The sequence below is a fragment of the Natator depressus genome, chromosome 6 (genome assembly GCF_965152275.1).
Source record: "Natator depressus isolate rNatDep1 chromosome 6, rNatDep2.hap1, whole genome shotgun sequence".
In the NCBI taxonomy this organism is placed as follows: Eukaryota; Metazoa; Chordata; order Testudines; family Cheloniidae; genus Natator; species Natator depressus.
Genome location: NC_134239.1, coordinates 99677511 through 99694218, shown reverse-complemented (window position 1 = coordinate 99694218; position 16708 = coordinate 99677511). Strand labels below are relative to the sequence as shown.

Genomic DNA, 16708 nt, shown 5'->3' with positions numbered 1-16708 from the left:
AAACTCTGGTATGAAAAAAAGAAACCTCTGAAGTGTATTACAAAGTTTGGCAACAGGCATCACTATACAGAATGGAACCTTAGAGGTTAGCAATTTGAACCCCCCCCCCCCCGATATCCGTGTATGCAGTACAAGGAAGACAAGGTGGTTTTGAAGTATTTCAGACAGATTTGGCAGATGCTATTAGGTTAGCTATCAGGTCAATGGGATTCCATTATCAGACTTTTGTAACGAATTACTCAAAACCAACCCTTTTAGAAATTGAGACTCCTTTGGGTTGCGTGTGAAAATAGCATCAGTCTATTTTTTAAAATGAAACAAATCTAAAACAAAAAAAAAATTAAATATTTGAAAAACACAGAATATTCTCTTCCAAAAGTATTCTTAAGACTGGGAATAAACTTCCATCCTTTTAATATACACAGCCCTCTACAAACACCATCTTAGCTGTGCTGTTTGTTAGTCTTTGATATCTGGCGTTATCTGAGTTTTGCTAGATTCCTGGATTATTGTTTCTGTAACAATACAAGCACAGTGTCAAATAGCCCTTCAGCTAAACCTTTGTTTATGGCATAATTAACTGAAATTGTTGGTTGAAATGACAGTAGCATTTATGTACAGTAATCCTCAACTACTTCATGTTGTTCTCTACTAAATTTTTACTTGATCAAAATGTTGCTGTTTTGAAAAGTGAATGGTATGTTGAATAGCTAGTGAGGTGACACCCATGCATTGTATTGTAACAAGGAAGACTGATGTAGAAAAGTGGTCTTTGATGTTTTTTCTTGATATTCTGGAAACTCTGAAAGTATTCACGACACTTCATTTCAGTTAGTAGTAGAGGGAAGGAAAGAAAGTTACACTAGGGTGGCTCCTGCTGGCCAGTCCATGAAATAATGTAGAACTTAATTCGGAGGAAGAGATCCATTTTCTCCCATGACTGGAAGTAATGAGCATCCATGAGCTATGGAGATAGAAGGCAAGAAGATAGCAGATGGTGCCTAAGTGATAATGGACACTTATCTAATAAAGGACGACAGAACAAGGCCCTTGGGGCAGATGGGCAGCTTTGATTTAAAAGGAAAACTTTGATTTCAAACCAAAAGGTGTCAGTCTTGGAAAGCCAACTTGGAAAGTTTGTCCAATAGACATGCTTACATGAACCAATGTCTATGTCAAATGTACCCCAGAGGGCTAGGGCATTTCCCGCAAGCAATGTATATTGTTGTAACCGGGCAAGGGCCACTAAAGTTAAGGAAGTGAGTGAGTAAGCTGAGATGTGCAAGTTGGAATGCTGACTGGAAGAAGTTTCAGTTACCAAGTTATATAAATGACTAGGAGAACATAAGGGAGAGAAGACCATCTATAGACTCATCAAGGTAAGAGAGAAAATGATGAGGGATGTGAATGAGTTTGCTAACATTAGAAATGAACATGGTAAATCAATCAACACAGTTTGGAGTGACTATTTAGAAGAGCAATGAATGAGGAGAATCCAAGGGAGGAATTAAAAACGTAAGCTGAACGAGGGCATGATATATTGCATACAGGAAGAAGGCACTTAGGAAAAATGAAAATGGAGAAAGTACCTGGGCCAGATGAAGTACCAGTGGTTATGGTGAAGTAATTGGGAAGGAAAGGCATCAAGTATCTTACAAGTCTGTACAATGGTATTCTCAAGAAAGGAAAAAATGCCAGTCTTGTGGAGCCTATTTTTAAACACAAAGGAGATACTACACTGTGTGCTAATTATTGTCCAATTAAGCAGACATCACATGCTATGAAAGTACAGAAAAAGATTACTGAAAAGTGTCTGCATAGCATGGATGAAACTTGGAAGGGTTACTACAGCTTCATGCCAGGAAGGAGTATAATTGATGTCAGATTTGCTCTACAAATTCTCATGGAGAAGTTCAGAGAACACGGACAGCAACTGGGTATGGTCTTTGTGGACCTGAAGGTGTACAATAGTGTACCCTGAGAACTAGTTTGGTGGAGCTTTAGACAGATAAGTGTGCCAAAATGTCCAGTGAACGTTGGCCTGCATCAGGAATCAACATTGAGCCTCTTTTTGTTTGCTGTTAAGGATATAAGTGAGAGTACAGAATGAGAGCTGCTTTGAAACATGCTGTTTGCTGATGACTTAGTGATGTGTGGAAGACTGAGACACCCTATGAACTAAGCCAACTATGAGCAGTGGCAACCTGGTTTTGAGTGCGCTGCATTAAGAGTGAATGTTGGTAAGACAGAAGCCATGATTAGTGAGGGAGGGGGTTTCACCATAAAGGCTATCACAGGCAGAGAGCTTAGAAGAGTGAAAGAAATAAAATACCTAGGTTCAATGGTTGCTGACAATGGCACCATCCTGAGTGATGCCCAGCATCATACTAAAGCTGTTTGGTGCAAATGGTGGGACCCCAGTTCTCAGTGACAAAAAATGCCAATAAAATTAAAATGTAGAGTGCATAAAACTGTAATTTGACCCTACCTAACGTATGGAACAGAGACTTTGCCAGCCACAAGAAAGGAAATCAGGGTGCTCTCCATCACGGAAATGAAGATATTGAGATGGCCAAATCATTGCACATTCCATGATAGGAAATGAAATCAGATTGGAAGAGGACTAGTATGGATTGCTCCAACTGAAGACAAGTTGAGGGAGGCTGGGCTACATTGGTATGGGCATATTCAGGGAAGACCAGAGAGAGTTATACGGGTAGGATGATTCTTGCAATGATTGTGGGTGGAAGATGACTAAGGGGAAGACTAGCCTCAGTACATTGACTAAATATCAGCATTCCTCAGAGATCAATCTGCATGACAGCCTGGTGTATGATCATGAGTTTTGGAAAAAGGCTACAAAAGTCAATGACCCTGAACAGGGAAGTGGCAAGAAAGAAGAGGAGAAAAGAACAGGGGCCATGCTGGAGGATAATGGATATTAAAATACATTTTAAGGGCCAACTCCAGGTATCTGTAAATTCACTGGGAGTTTTACCAATAAATTCAGTGAGATCAAAGCTTTGGTCCCAAGTTTATATTACCCTAAATGCACAGGATGAAATAAACTTCAAATTTAAAACAGAACAATTTATGGACACATAGGATTATAGGAAAACTGGGGTATATGTGTGGGTGTGAAGTTGGATTACAGAGTAAAAAAAATGTCAGCTACCTATTGCATTAATTAGGCATCATGACAATAGGTCTTGACAGTTTTGACCTCCAGGGATCTTATAGCTACTAGGGTTTAAGAAAAATTAATTTATAAACACAAATAACTAAGAGATTCATATTCGGTCTGGATTGAAAAGGTAACTCATGCAATTTCCTTAGGATGTTCTAGCTCATAAAAAGTGGAAAGCATACAAATCTGACTTGATCTACTGATGGGTCCCCCCCACAAATAGATCTCTCTCTCAGTCCTACTGTCAATTCTGGAGCTGAGTTTTTTAGGTTTTTCAGCTTCCTCTTCCAGCATCGTGATAGTGAACTCAGCAGACCAGTAATCTGACTGGGTATAGCAAATACTGTGTTCTTATATCCTCATATATGCAACCTCTGAATACAATGACAACTACATGGTTTAAAATTTGGAAAAGTAATTGTCATTGTGGTTATATGCCTAGCAATCTCAATAAATTTGATTCAAGTCTTGGCTGAACGCTTTTCTTGATATCACCTCTCTTCAATCCCAGAGCCCAGAGCAATGGGATGCTTTCCAGAGAAACAAGAGAACACAAGAATGTGTACTGTAGAAATACAGCATTTATTGACAGTCTTTTTTGTTGTCCATATTTCATCCTTTTATTTCCAATTTTTTCACACCTTTTCTGTTGTCTCCCTGTCTCTCTCCTTTTGTATTTAATAAATTAACTTCCTTTTAAAGATAAGATAGAGAAGCATTTCCCTTTGGTTTTATGCTCTCTTCTTCTTTCATCTTGTCTGTGTTGTCTTTCCCTGCTCCTTCTCTTTTACCTTAACTCACTGCTAGCTCATTTTTTCCTAGATTGTTCTAGGAAAGGAAGGGAAGTCACACTCCTGGATTTTTCCTTTCCTTTTATAGTCTCTCCTTCCCCCCCCCGCCCCGCCACTTCCTGTCAGTATGGCTCAATTACATGATTTCAGAATTACTTTACTCAAAGAGCACTCAACCAATAGGCATTTTAAGCCTTGACAATATTGACTGGCAGTCTCTAACGACAGACATTTTAAACTTTTTTTCACAAAGCATGCTGGAATAAGATACAGAGGGTACATGTTGTAACCTAGACTAACAGACATCCAGATCTCTTTCTCCTGCTCCGAGAAGTAAGGTCTCTAACTTCACACAAAACACACAGCAGACAAGTTTAACTAGCAGCATGTAACTAGGGATATGTTTACACAGCAAAGAAAAACCTGCAGCTGGCCTGTTCCAGCCAACTGAGGCTCGTGGGGCTGTTTCATTGCTGTGTAGACTTCTGGGCTCAGGCTGGAGCCTGAGTTTTGGGACCCGTCCACCTCACAGGGTCCTAAAACCCAGGCTCCAGCCTGAGCATGGAAGTCTAAAACAGCAATGAAACAGCTCCACAGCCTGAGCCGGCTGGTACAGGCCAGTCGTGGGTGTCTCGTTGCTGTATAGACATATATTAGGTCAGCTCTAAATAATCTTGGGTGCTTAGAGGACCAAGTGCTGCTCCCAGCACAGAATGGAAAAACCTAGAGTGGAAAGGTCCTTCTTCCCTTCTTCTAAGTCTTTTCTCTTATTCCCTCCCCAGTCAACCCCTACCAATCCTGATCTTGCTATGCAATTTCTTGACACTGCTGCTCACAGTACTTCTCAGAAATTTGCAATCTGCCCATGTAATAGTTTCACATGGGTGCTCTCCACCCCAAAGAGGTACTTCCTGTAGAGCTTAATATGCTATAATGATTTTTGGTAGCACTAGCCTGGTTTTAACATCCTATTACTGTAGAACAGGAACACCAACAGAAAGGCGGAATGGAAGGGTAACCAGTTTCACAAGAAACAATATTTTCAAAAGCCTCATTTCTATTAGAGAATTATGGAGTACAAAAAGGATGAAGTGGTTTGAAACATACCCAGTGCATTCTCCAATTCCTACATCTTAAGAGAGGGTCACTGCACTCCCGCCTTGGTATGCCAGCCTAGCTCTGCCCTTCCCACCAATTCTATTCTCAAACTTTTCTTTCCCTGCTTCATGCAACATGGTAACAGTATTATTGATATTAGCTGAAGATAAGGCATTTACATGACGTATTTCATCCCTATTGATCTGAGAATTCTGCTGGTCAGGATCCTCTCACTTCCTTCTCCTCCTCCATGTTAGATACAAATTTGAAAGTACATTGGTTCTCTTTGCTTGAAGTGCTTTGACTGCCAAATCTTTTCCGATTTAAACTGGTTTTCCAGAACGTATGCAGTTATTCCACTTACAGCGTTTAGCCTGGCCCAGTGCACTATTGCAGACGAGCAAAAATATGCCGAATGGTTGTTCTATGCAACATAGAGGCAGCTGTCATCATTTACAAAGTTTAGTGCTTGGAGAACTAAACTTTGTAAATGATGGTGCCGACAGTAGATCACAGACTTCTCTTGTTTAAAAATTAACTTTTTGTCAATGCTTACATCCCTTTTCTGGACGTTCACATCATGACACTTCTTTTCCATCATCCTCACACACGCTGCCTATTTTCTTACTCTGAGGTAGCTTGCCTTTTCTGTTGCTGGGCACCATTTTTCAAAGGCTGAAACAGGGAGGGGCAAGCCCATTTATCTTTGGCGAGCTCTAGTAAGCCTTTGTGGATAGAAAGGCAAAATGTTCTCCCTCAAAACATAATAGTATGGAGTGTTTCTGGAAACAAGATTATAGGAATCTCTCCTTACATGCCTGAAAGGCCTTGGAGTTATCGAAATGAAAAGAAAGCAAAACAAGCAATGCAGAAACAGTACTTCACGCTCTAACAGTGAGTCTATAAAATAAACTGAGTTCAATTCCCAGGATGTTTGTGACCCGAAGAGCCCCTCAAAGCCTACTGGCAAAGGGTTCACCATCATGTAACAGTAACTATCAAGCCTGACAAATTCACTAGACCTAACACATTGCTGTCATGGTATTTATGTATAAAGAATGCCATGCAAGGCATCACATGAAAACTTGTATCATAAGTTGGTCATCAGAGTTACTGTGTGATATATGTAAGGGTAACAATTAAAAACTCGTAGGTACATACTAAGAATATGCCCACACCATGTAACCAGGCAGGGTTGGTAAGCATGTTTGTCCCAGGCAAAGGAATATGATCTGCTTAGGTCCTGAATGTAAACGGAGCAGGGAAAGTCAAAGCCAAGAAGAATTACATTTGCGACTGAAGTCAGCAGGAAAAGCAAGTTAACAAGAAGATAAGAAAAAGGACATGGCGCCAGCACTCTTGCTGTTTGTTCCCCAGAATACTTTTCAAAGGTTTATTGGACTGTAAGAAGAAGAGGAAAAAAAAACAAAAAAACACATTGCGGTTTTCCACCACTGAGGGAACACAGAGATTTTATATCCATGAGTAGTGGATTCCCAGCCTTGTGGGTTGGTAATGCTGAGAGGTAGCTTTAGGTGAGAAACTGCCTTATACAAGGATTGCAGCCTGTTAAGATTTAGTCACTAGAAAGCGTGTTATATCTGTTTTATTTGTAACCATTTTTGGTTTCTATTATCTTTGCTTAGTATCACTTAAATCTCTGTTCTTTTAACAATAAACTTACTCTTGGTTTTACTATAAATAAATCTCAGTGCAATATATTACAGTGTGAATCCTCAGATGATCTAACCCAGGGATGGCTAACCTGTGGCTCTGGAGCCACGTGCGGCTCTTCAGAAGTTAATATGCGGCTCCTTGCATAGGTGCTTACTCTGGGGCTGGAGCTACAGGTGCCAACTTTCCACTGCTCAACCCCAGGCCCTGCCGCCCCTCCACCCCTTACCCCAAGGCCCCCGCCCCTTCTTGCCCCCTCCCCTGAGCCTGCTGCATCCTTGTTCCTCCCCACCCCATCCCAGAGCCTCCTGTACACTGTGAAACAGCTGATCACAGCGGGCAGGAGGCATGAGGAGGGAAGAGGAGGTGCTGATCGGCAGGGCTGCCGGCGGGCAGGAGGTGCTAGGGGTGGTGGGGCTGCTAATGTATTACTGTGGCTCTTTGGCAATGTACATTGGTAAATTCAGGCTCAGGCTGGCCACCCCTGATCTAACCGGCTGATGTGTATACTGTCTCTTTGGAGACAGCAAACTTGGTAATTTCTGTGAGTGTCCAGTGACAGGGGCTGGGTACTGCAGGGGAACACTCTTCAAGGAGGTTTAGGTATTGGAGTGCACCTGAGATTAATCTGCAAGACAAAGTAAAAGGATGGCAGAGCTTCTGAAGAGATTGTCTGGAGGGCTATCACACTGGAGTGTCAGGGAGTTGATGCATAGTTTAGCTCTAACTCTTGGGCTCTCTTCTCGGGCTGAGGCAGCAGGTAACAATGTGAGTCATACTCTTGAATGCTCTGAGAGAGCATCACAATGGCATTAAAATCTTCTAGGAGGATCTACCAAGATCCTCTAAGTATTTGATATAGAAGAACAGGTTAATGGTTCACGAAACTCAGTTGCAATTATGAAGTTGGTCTTGCCTTTTAATAGTGAATACAGCAGTTACCATTAAACTGTAATTATTTACCAAGCATTGCCACACTGCAATATCAGATACTGTAATGATTTCATATACTTAGAAGAAGATATTACTGTGGAATCTCAAATACCACAATGCAATATTTGTTGGTAAATGCTGACTGTTTAATGATAACCAATATAGCCCCTATACAGTTGTAATCCCACGGTATAGAGCAAAGAGAAATCCAAGAGATAAAAATAACACAAGGTCTGATTGAAGAAGTGCTCAGATCCCACTTGGTCTTGGGTGTAGAGTAAACATACATTGTTCTGGAGGTTAAATTAGAATTTTCATGAGGGGACTCTGGTATCAATCTTAAACTAAACTCAAACTTCCCTCTCTCAGCTTATGAGGTAGGGTTGACAAAGCAGACAAGAATTCGCAAAGGAAAGACATCTAGAGCCAAATTTTTCAAGTGGCTGCAACCCAGCCTTTATGATTTTTTCCAGGACTTGTGCATGAACAATTTTCTGTGTAAAATCCACCTTTTAGCTGACTTAAAAAAAAAAAAAATGTACAGCTGTAGTTAGAGAAGCCAAGTTTGAATACTTGTTCCTCAGCATAAGGAGGTGTTGAAATCCTCATGAGTGCTGGGCATTTGTATTTAATGGCTTCACTCAGTTGCATCAAGTCCTCTTCTAAGTAGACAGAGCAACACAAGCATAACAAAAACTGTATGTTGAGCTTATTGTCTTTGCTCCCTAAATCAGAGACTTTTAAAAACACTTATACCAAACAGATAACTTTTTCCACTGGGACAGAGAGAGAGAGAGAGAGAGAGCGCTGCAGCGAGCCAGTACCATAGCTAGTACAATTGCTATCAATACACACACTCTCAGGAGGACCATGAGGTCTCTCTCTCGGTCCAACAATGCACAAAAAGTAGGACACACTAATATCAAGTGCTTACCCATGGTTCATACTGGTCCCACCACAAGAGTTATATTTCATGCTAGCATATCTGAGGGATGCGTGTGTGAAAATTTTTTTTACACACACTCACACACTCCAAGATTTTTGGAATTTCTCATCTGACACTGAAAAAACTATCAATGAAGAGCAGTATCTAAACCCTGTCTCCTTATTTACAACTCAATACAAACATCCCAAAGCTACTCTCTTTCTCTAGGTACCGGCCCTTATGTCTGTAGTACCTGAGCACGTCACAGTCAGGGCATGTCTACACTCAAAACGCTGAAGCGGCACAAGTAACAGGCCGTGAACCGTTGGTAGGACATGGAGCATTTGCTGGTGGTCTGTGCAGAGCTGGGTGGGCATGTCACTTGCCCTATCTTTTTACTTCCAGCTGCTTCTACAGAGTCTCTATTTATCTATTTTAGTTTCTTCTATAGCAGTGGTTTTCAACCTGGGGTCCCTGGGCTGTGTCTAAGGGGTCCGCGAAAGGTTGCTATTAACCTAGAACAGTGGTCTAGGCTATTAACCTAGAACCTGTGGTCTGCAGACCGCTGGAGATCCACAGACTATGTCTAAGTTTTCCAAAGGGGTCCACACCTCCATTTCAAATTTTTTAGGGTCCACAAATGAAAAAAGATTGAAAACTACAATTCTATTGCATTCATCACTGAAATTCTAAGTGTCAATCTTTGTTCTATAGATGAACCCGGATGCCTGTAAAAGCACCTAGAAAAAAGGAGGGAGAACCAGCATAGCTGTCCCTAAGGGTACCTAATTAAGAGGAGCAGGGATAATAAGATTTGTTCTCAGGGAGTAGAGCTACCAGTGGCATTGTTTCTCATGTAAACAATTGCTGCAGTTACCATTAAGAAGTTGAGCAACTGTGAATAGGAGGGCTGGATGTCCGTGAGATACGCTATCAATATGTGGTCCACATTATGAAAAAAAAGTCTGAGAGTCCCCAGATCTAGATTATTTATTCTAGGGCTCTGTGCAGGAAATCCAAGGACAAGAAAGGACTGGAAACAGAAAATACATATAATTCACTTGTTGGGAGTCAGTTGGCTTCTTGAGAATTTATCAAATGTATCCACTGGTTGTTTCACATTTGATAAATTCTCAAGAATTTCACAACCAGTGGCATAGATATCAAGTCCTTATGGGTACATTTAACTTAACAGATAAGTGTATAATTTGTAAACTATGCATTTTCTCTCATGTCACTTTAAGAACAAAAAGTACTTACAATTCAGAAAGCCAATGAGTCATTTATTTAAGAATAAGCACAACTTGGATCAAATAAGAGCTGTGAAAGTTCAATCTACAGATTTTTTTCTTATTGCTACAGATTTTAGCATTTAACAATTTCTAGCATTTCAGAGAAATAAAAGGAAATGAAAATAGGTAACATTAAAATCATTTAAAACCAGGAACTTTTATAGAAAGCTACTGTAAGAATCAAGAAAGTATTAGATGCATGTACTTCTTGACCTGGTCTTCTCAGAATGGACTAGAGGTCTAGCTGCGTCTACACTGACACACAAATACACAGCAAATCTCAGTAAAACCATCCGTCCTGGAGTGAGAGACTGCATACCCATATATTCACTCTCCCAAAACGCACACAGAGAAAACCAAAACAAAAGGATGGAAAAGGAAGCTCTCTGAATTTACTCATAGGAAATGTTTTTGTTTTACATCCAGTTTAAGCAGGCTTTTTAACATATAGTCAAACTAGAACGTTTTATGAAAAGTATGATGTATTCCGAGCGGATACTCTTCATATCCAATGTTGCTGTTAGCGCTAGGTGAAGTGTCTCATAATCCTAGAATGACAATCAGCCAAAAACGAATCCAATACACACTACTTTTGTCAAATAAAATAAAGCAGGCCAAACTGTCTCTGACTCAATACTTGAGAAAAACTTGGAGTCAAGATATCACCTGCCATGTTCCAGGTGGGCCTTGAGTGCTTGATTGGAGGGAAGGCTTTGAGCCGGGCCAACTGCTTCAAGCCAGCAGCCTTATAAAAAAAGCAGCCAGTTGCGAACTCAGTGAGCAGCAGACAGAGGACAGGCAAACAGAAGGAGTTTGCCTGGGAGTTCGCTTTCCGGGGGAGTTCGCACAGAGTGGTGTGTTTTTTTGTTTTTTTTTGGCGCCTTTCAGGCTTCTGCGAGCCGTAAATACAACATCCGAAGAGGCTCTTAGAAGGAAGACAACATGGATAGTGACCGATCAGCTGTTGTGACCTGCACAGGATGTGCCATGTTTGTCTTTCTCCCAGAAGACAGAAGTGACTTCATCTGAACGAAGTGCATGCTGGTCTTCATATTGGAAGAGAAGATTAAAGGACTAGAGACCCTGGTACCAACCCTATGTTGCATCTATCCAGAAAATCTTCATTTTCTCTGAAGTCAGTGTTTGGTACTGCAGGCACAGTTGCTGAAGAATCAGAGAGGGCAATGCAGAATGGGGAAGAAAATTGGCAGCATGTGACCTCTAGAAGAAGAAGAGAAGAGAACCCACTACCCCCGATGCAGATAGAGGTAAGAAACCGTTTTCAGGCTCTCTGCACAGGTACTACAGCGGAGAATGGTTTGGAAGAGTCATCTGAGGGAAGGGATCAGAAGGAGACCCCATTGACTGGAAGGTATGGGATGCACTGTCCTAGGGATGGGGGTTCCACGACCACTACTCCCAAGATGAGGAGATGGCTGGTGGTGGTCGGGGACTCCCTCCTAAGGGGGACGGAGTCGCCATCTGCCGTCCAGATGGGGAAACTCGAGAAGTGTGCTGCTTGCCTGGAGCTAGAATTCAGGATGTGACCGAGTGTCTGCCGAGACTGATCAAGTCCTTGGACTGCTACCTCTTCCTACTTCTCCATGTGGGCACCAATGATACTGCCAAGAATGACCTTGAGCGGGTCACTGCAGACTACGTGGCTCTGGGAAGAAGGATAAAGGAGTTTGAGGTGCAAGTCGTGTTCTCATCCGTCCTCCCTGTTAAGGAAAAGTCCCAGGTAGGGACCATTGAATTGTGGAGGTAAATGCATGGTTACACAGGTGGTGTCAGAGAGGGCTTTGGATTCTTTGACCATGGGATGTTGTTCCAGGAAGAAGGATTGCTAGAAAGAGATGGAATCCACCTAACAGAGAGGGAAAAGCATCTTCGCAGGCAAGCTTGCTAACCTAGTGAGGAGGGCTTTAAACTAGGTTTGCCATGAGATGGTGACCTAAGCCCAGAGGTAAGTGGGGAAGTGGGATACCGGAAGGAAACATAAGGAGGAGGGTGAAACAGGGGAGGCCTCCTGATTCATACTGAGAAAATAGGGAAATTGGCTAGTTATCTCCGGTGCCTGAACATGAATGCAAGAAGCCTGGGAAACAAGCAGGAAGAATTGGAAGGCCTGGCACAGTCAAGGAACTATGATGTGACTGGAATAACAGATGTGGTGGGGTAACTTACATGACTGGAGCACTGCCATGGATGGGTATAAACTGTTCAGGAAGGACAGGCAGGGGCGAAAAGCTGAAGGAGTTGAGCTGTATGTAAGAGAGCAGTATGATTGCTCAGAGCTCCAGTATGAAACTGGAGAAAAGTCTGTTGAGAGTCTTTGGGTTAAGTTTAGAGGCGAGAGCAACAAGAATGATATAGGGTGTCTGCTATAGACCACCAGACCAGGAGGATGAGGTAGATGAGGCTTTCTTCGGACAACTAACAGAAGTTTCCAGATCACAGGCCCTGGTTCTCATGGGGGACTTCAATCACCCTGACATCTGCTGGGAGAGCAATACCAGTAGTGCACAGACAATCCGGGACGTTTTTGGAGAGTGTTGGGGACAACTTCCTGATGCAAGTGCTGGACGAACCAACTAGGGGAAATGCTCCTCTTGACCTGCTGCCCACAAAATGGAAAGAATTGGTAGGGGAAGTATAAGTGGGTGGCAACCTGGGCAGCAGTGACCATGAGATGGTCGAGTTCAGGATCCTGACAAAAGGAAGAAAGGAGAGCAGCAGAATACGGACCCTGGACTTCAGAAAAGTAGACTTTGACTCCCTCAAGGAGCTGATGGGCAGGATCCCCTGGGAGGCTAGTATGAGGAAGAAAGGAGTCCAGGAGAGCTGGGTTTATTTTAAAGAAGCCTTATTGAGAGCGCAGGAACAAACCATCCCAAAGTGCAGAAAGAATAGCAAATATGGCAAGCAACCAGGTTGGCTTAGGAGAGAAATCTTCGGAGAGCTTAAACACAAAAAGAAAGCTTACAAGAAGTGGAAACTTGGATAGATCACTAGGGAGGAGTATAAAAATATTGCTCAAGCATGCAGGGGTATAATCAGGAAGGCCAAAGCACAACTGGAGTTCCAGCTAGCAAGAGATGTGAAGGGTAACAAGAAGGGTTTCTGCAGGTATGTTAGCAACAAGAAGGTCAGAGAAAGTGTGGGACCCTTGCTGAATGGGGGAGGCAACCTAGTGACAGATGATATGGAAAAAGCTGAAGTACTCAATGCTTTTTTTTGCCTCAGACTTCACAAACAAGGTCAACTCCCAGACTGCTGTACTGGGCAGCACAGTCTGGGGAGGAGGTGAGAAGCCCTCAGTGGTGAAAGAATGGGTTAAGGACTATTTAGAAAAGCTGGACATGCACAAGTCCATGGGGCCAGATGCAATGCGACCGAGGATGCTGAGGAAGTTGGCTGATGTGATTGCAGAGCCATTGACCATTATCTTTGAAAACTCATGACGATTGCGAGAGGTCCTGGATGATTGGAAAAAGTCAGATATAGTGCCCATCTTTAAAAAAGGGAAGAAGGAGAATCCGGGGAACTACAGACCAGTCAGCCTCACCTCACTCCCTGAAAAAATCACGGATCCTTGAGGACCTGCTCCATTCTGAAGCACTTGGAGGAGAGGAAAGTGATCAGGAACAGTCAACATGGATTCACCAAGGGCAAGTCATGCCTGACCAACTTAATTGCCTTCTGTGATGAGATAGTTGGCTCTGTGGACATGGGGAGAGCAGTGGACGTGATATATCTTGACTTTAGCAAAGCTTTTGATAGGGTTTCCCAGATTATCCTTGCCAGCAAGTTAAAAAAGTATGGATTGGATGAATGGACTATAAGGTGGATAGAAAGCTGGCTAGATCATCAGGCTCAACGGGTAGTGATCAACGGCACGATGTCTAGTTGGCAGATGGTATCAAGCGGAGTGCCCCTGGGGTCTGTGCTGGGGCTAGTTTTGTTTAACATTTTCATTAATGATCTGGATGATGGGATGGACTGCACCCTCAGCAAGTTCGCCAGTGACACTAAGCTAGGCAGAGAGATAGATACACTGAGCTCCTACCACTGCGAGCATCAGTGAAGGAAATTGCCTCATGTCCAGACAGACCTCATGTCAATAATCCCCTGTATTCTCCTCTTTCCTCCATGAGTTCTCCGTGAAAAAAACAAAACAAAAACCTTTCTACATGGTAGGATTAGCGTGCAATTTTAGGGAAAATTTCCTAGCACAAACAAAGCCGCTGAGTTTCTGCAAATTCCTTGGGGTTCCTATTCTCATGTGTCTTGGGATTTGAAGAAACAGACTCATATCTTCAACCTCATGCAATAAATTAAAGCAGCTGTTAGAAGGAGAACACACTTATTTTACAGCTCCTGTTTCAAGCCCTGTGTCTGCAGCAGATAACACCCAACACTAGTTTGCACTATATTCACATTTGCAGGGCTTTCTTTGCAACCGTATGGGCTACAGCCTTTTCAAAACAAGATATCACTTGGATTTTGCAGATTCTGATATAACTGACGGGGCTGCCTTTTCTCAAGCAACAGGAGGCGGCCCCAACTTTTGCTGAAGGGTTGGAAGGGATGCTGGCCTATCAGACTCCTCCTGTGGAAAATAGGTAATTTCTGGTTGGTTTAGTGTGGGTTTAAATCTGGTCTGTTTGTTTGAATAGGTTTCCTCTGTAATACTTTTTACTCTATAATTAAATGTATGTGCTTGGAAAAGCTGTGTGGTCACTACTAAATACCACTTTCATTATACTCTCCATCACTCATGAAGGAGGGGGTTTGCCCCACAGCACCCAGCTCTGGTTCCCGCCATCCCACTGTTTCCCAGTTCCCACAATCAATCTGACTGTGGCCGCTTTCTGGTTGCGAGCAGGTCAGGACACCCCTCTACAATAGGGGAGGCAGTAACTAGCAGAACTGGGTGGTGTAATGGCAGAGCGCCCTCCCTGCTGGCATGATGGAGGGACGACGGGCCAGGCCAAATTTGAGTAGCGCTGCAACCTGGCACAGGGGTCCTGCTGTTTCCTGTCTCTGCTTCCATTATGCTCCACCATAGACACAGGCTTCACCTCATAGGGAGCCCATGCACCAGGTTCCTCCTGGTCTTATGCTCCAGCTCCAGCCCACACCACCCAGCTCTGGTTACGTCAATATGTTTGGGACGTATGGAGGCACATGACTTTCTGAATTACACATGTGCAACCGAAAGGGTTGTCAGCTAGTTATTATTATTGAGTGGCCCTGGGGAAACAAGTTTATTTCTACTTGTTACTCAAGTCATCAGATTCTGAAATAAGCATAGTCCCTTTGGCTGAGGGGACTTTTACCTTTGCTAGTCCCCACCTGTGTTTTTTGAATTATGTTTTTTAAGACTGATAAATGCATATATGTGGGAAAGCAAGAAAACAGAGCAGGAATCCACTGCCTACACATACTGGACTTTCTTCCATCTGTAGTAGCTGAGTAGATGTGAGTTAATAATGCAAAGAGATCTGTCCTTTAAATGCCTCACCACTGTCTCAAGTAAGCTCACTTTGCTTGGCAGCAGCTGTAGACAGCAAAAGCCAGTTTGCCAGAACATTGTTCACTCCCTTGAGGTCAGCTGCTGACAAAGTCATCAAATAAATCTTGGCCCAGCCAGGCGATAGTTTCTGCCTGAGTCATTTCATGTCTATCATCAGCGGTTATTAAAATGAGCTTCTTTTTCCTATTTCTTACAGAGTTTATTGAAACCAAAATGATCACCCCTTCTAGTGAATTATGAGGTTCTTATTTCACAACCCACCATTGTCACTAAAATGGTCTGTTGTACATCAGGAGAACAGCATTTGAGGGTGTTATTACGAGTCTTAGGTAATTCATAAGGACTTCTGAGAGCAACATATTTCGCTTCCTAATGATTTTAGTGATTAAAAAAAATCAGGGAAATGTCACTACCACCATTGGAAGTCACCCAATACTTGCTTTGAATTGCTTAGTAAGTGTCAAGAGTGTGATGTGGCACTTCTCCCATAATAAAAAGCCAAAGCAGAAAACTATCAATTCTACTGTAGCAATTAGAGACTGTAATTACAAATTATTATGCAAAATATTTTCATAAAATCTCATTCTTTAAAAGTGCTCTGTTGGTTAGTTATATACTGTCAAATTAGGTGATGAAATTATGTGCTTGGTGAACATGATCTTGGAGGGATGAAGAGAAATTTTGTTCCCATGGAAGATACACCGAAGAATTTTTATCCTATAGATTGTTTTCTCCGGGAGCCAGAGAATCATCTCCCTGAATAGGGATGAATTTTGTAGGCCTTTAGGCAGGAGAGAATTTGAACGCTTTCTGAAAGACCAACTGTTGATGCTGCTATCATATTGATAGCAACAGATTCATGTAGCACTATCCAGCCTTTGAGGATTTGTTTTGTTTTCTACCTAGGAATTATTTTTAGCGTGCTCATCTACAAAAAAGTAGAACACAAAGCAGCAACAACATACTAATACTTTGCAATTATATGGCATTTTTCATCTGAAGATTTCACACAGCTTTACAAATCTATCCCGGTTTTGCATGAGGAAAGTGAGGCTCACACAGGTTAAAGCCAAAATTTTCAAACACGTTTTCTCTAAATTTGGGTACCCAACCACACATAGCTAAGTCTTGATTGACAGAGGTGATAAGTACATGCAACTTCTACTGACTTCAACTGGAGTTGTGCATGCTTAATATCTCTGAAAAATCAGACCATAAGTGTTAAGGTAACTAAAAACTGAGCTAAGCAAATGTAGTGGATGTACTTGA

The 16708-nt window shown here is 42.4% G+C and overlaps 1 protein-coding gene across 1 annotated transcript in view; it reads right to left on the bottom strand.

Moving 5' to 3' along the window:
• TDP1 (tyrosyl-DNA phosphodiesterase 1) overlaps positions 1-16708 on the bottom strand; it is a 99376-nt gene that overhangs the window by 15229 nt on the left and 67439 nt on the right. The gene's annotated exons all lie outside the window — the stretch shown is intronic.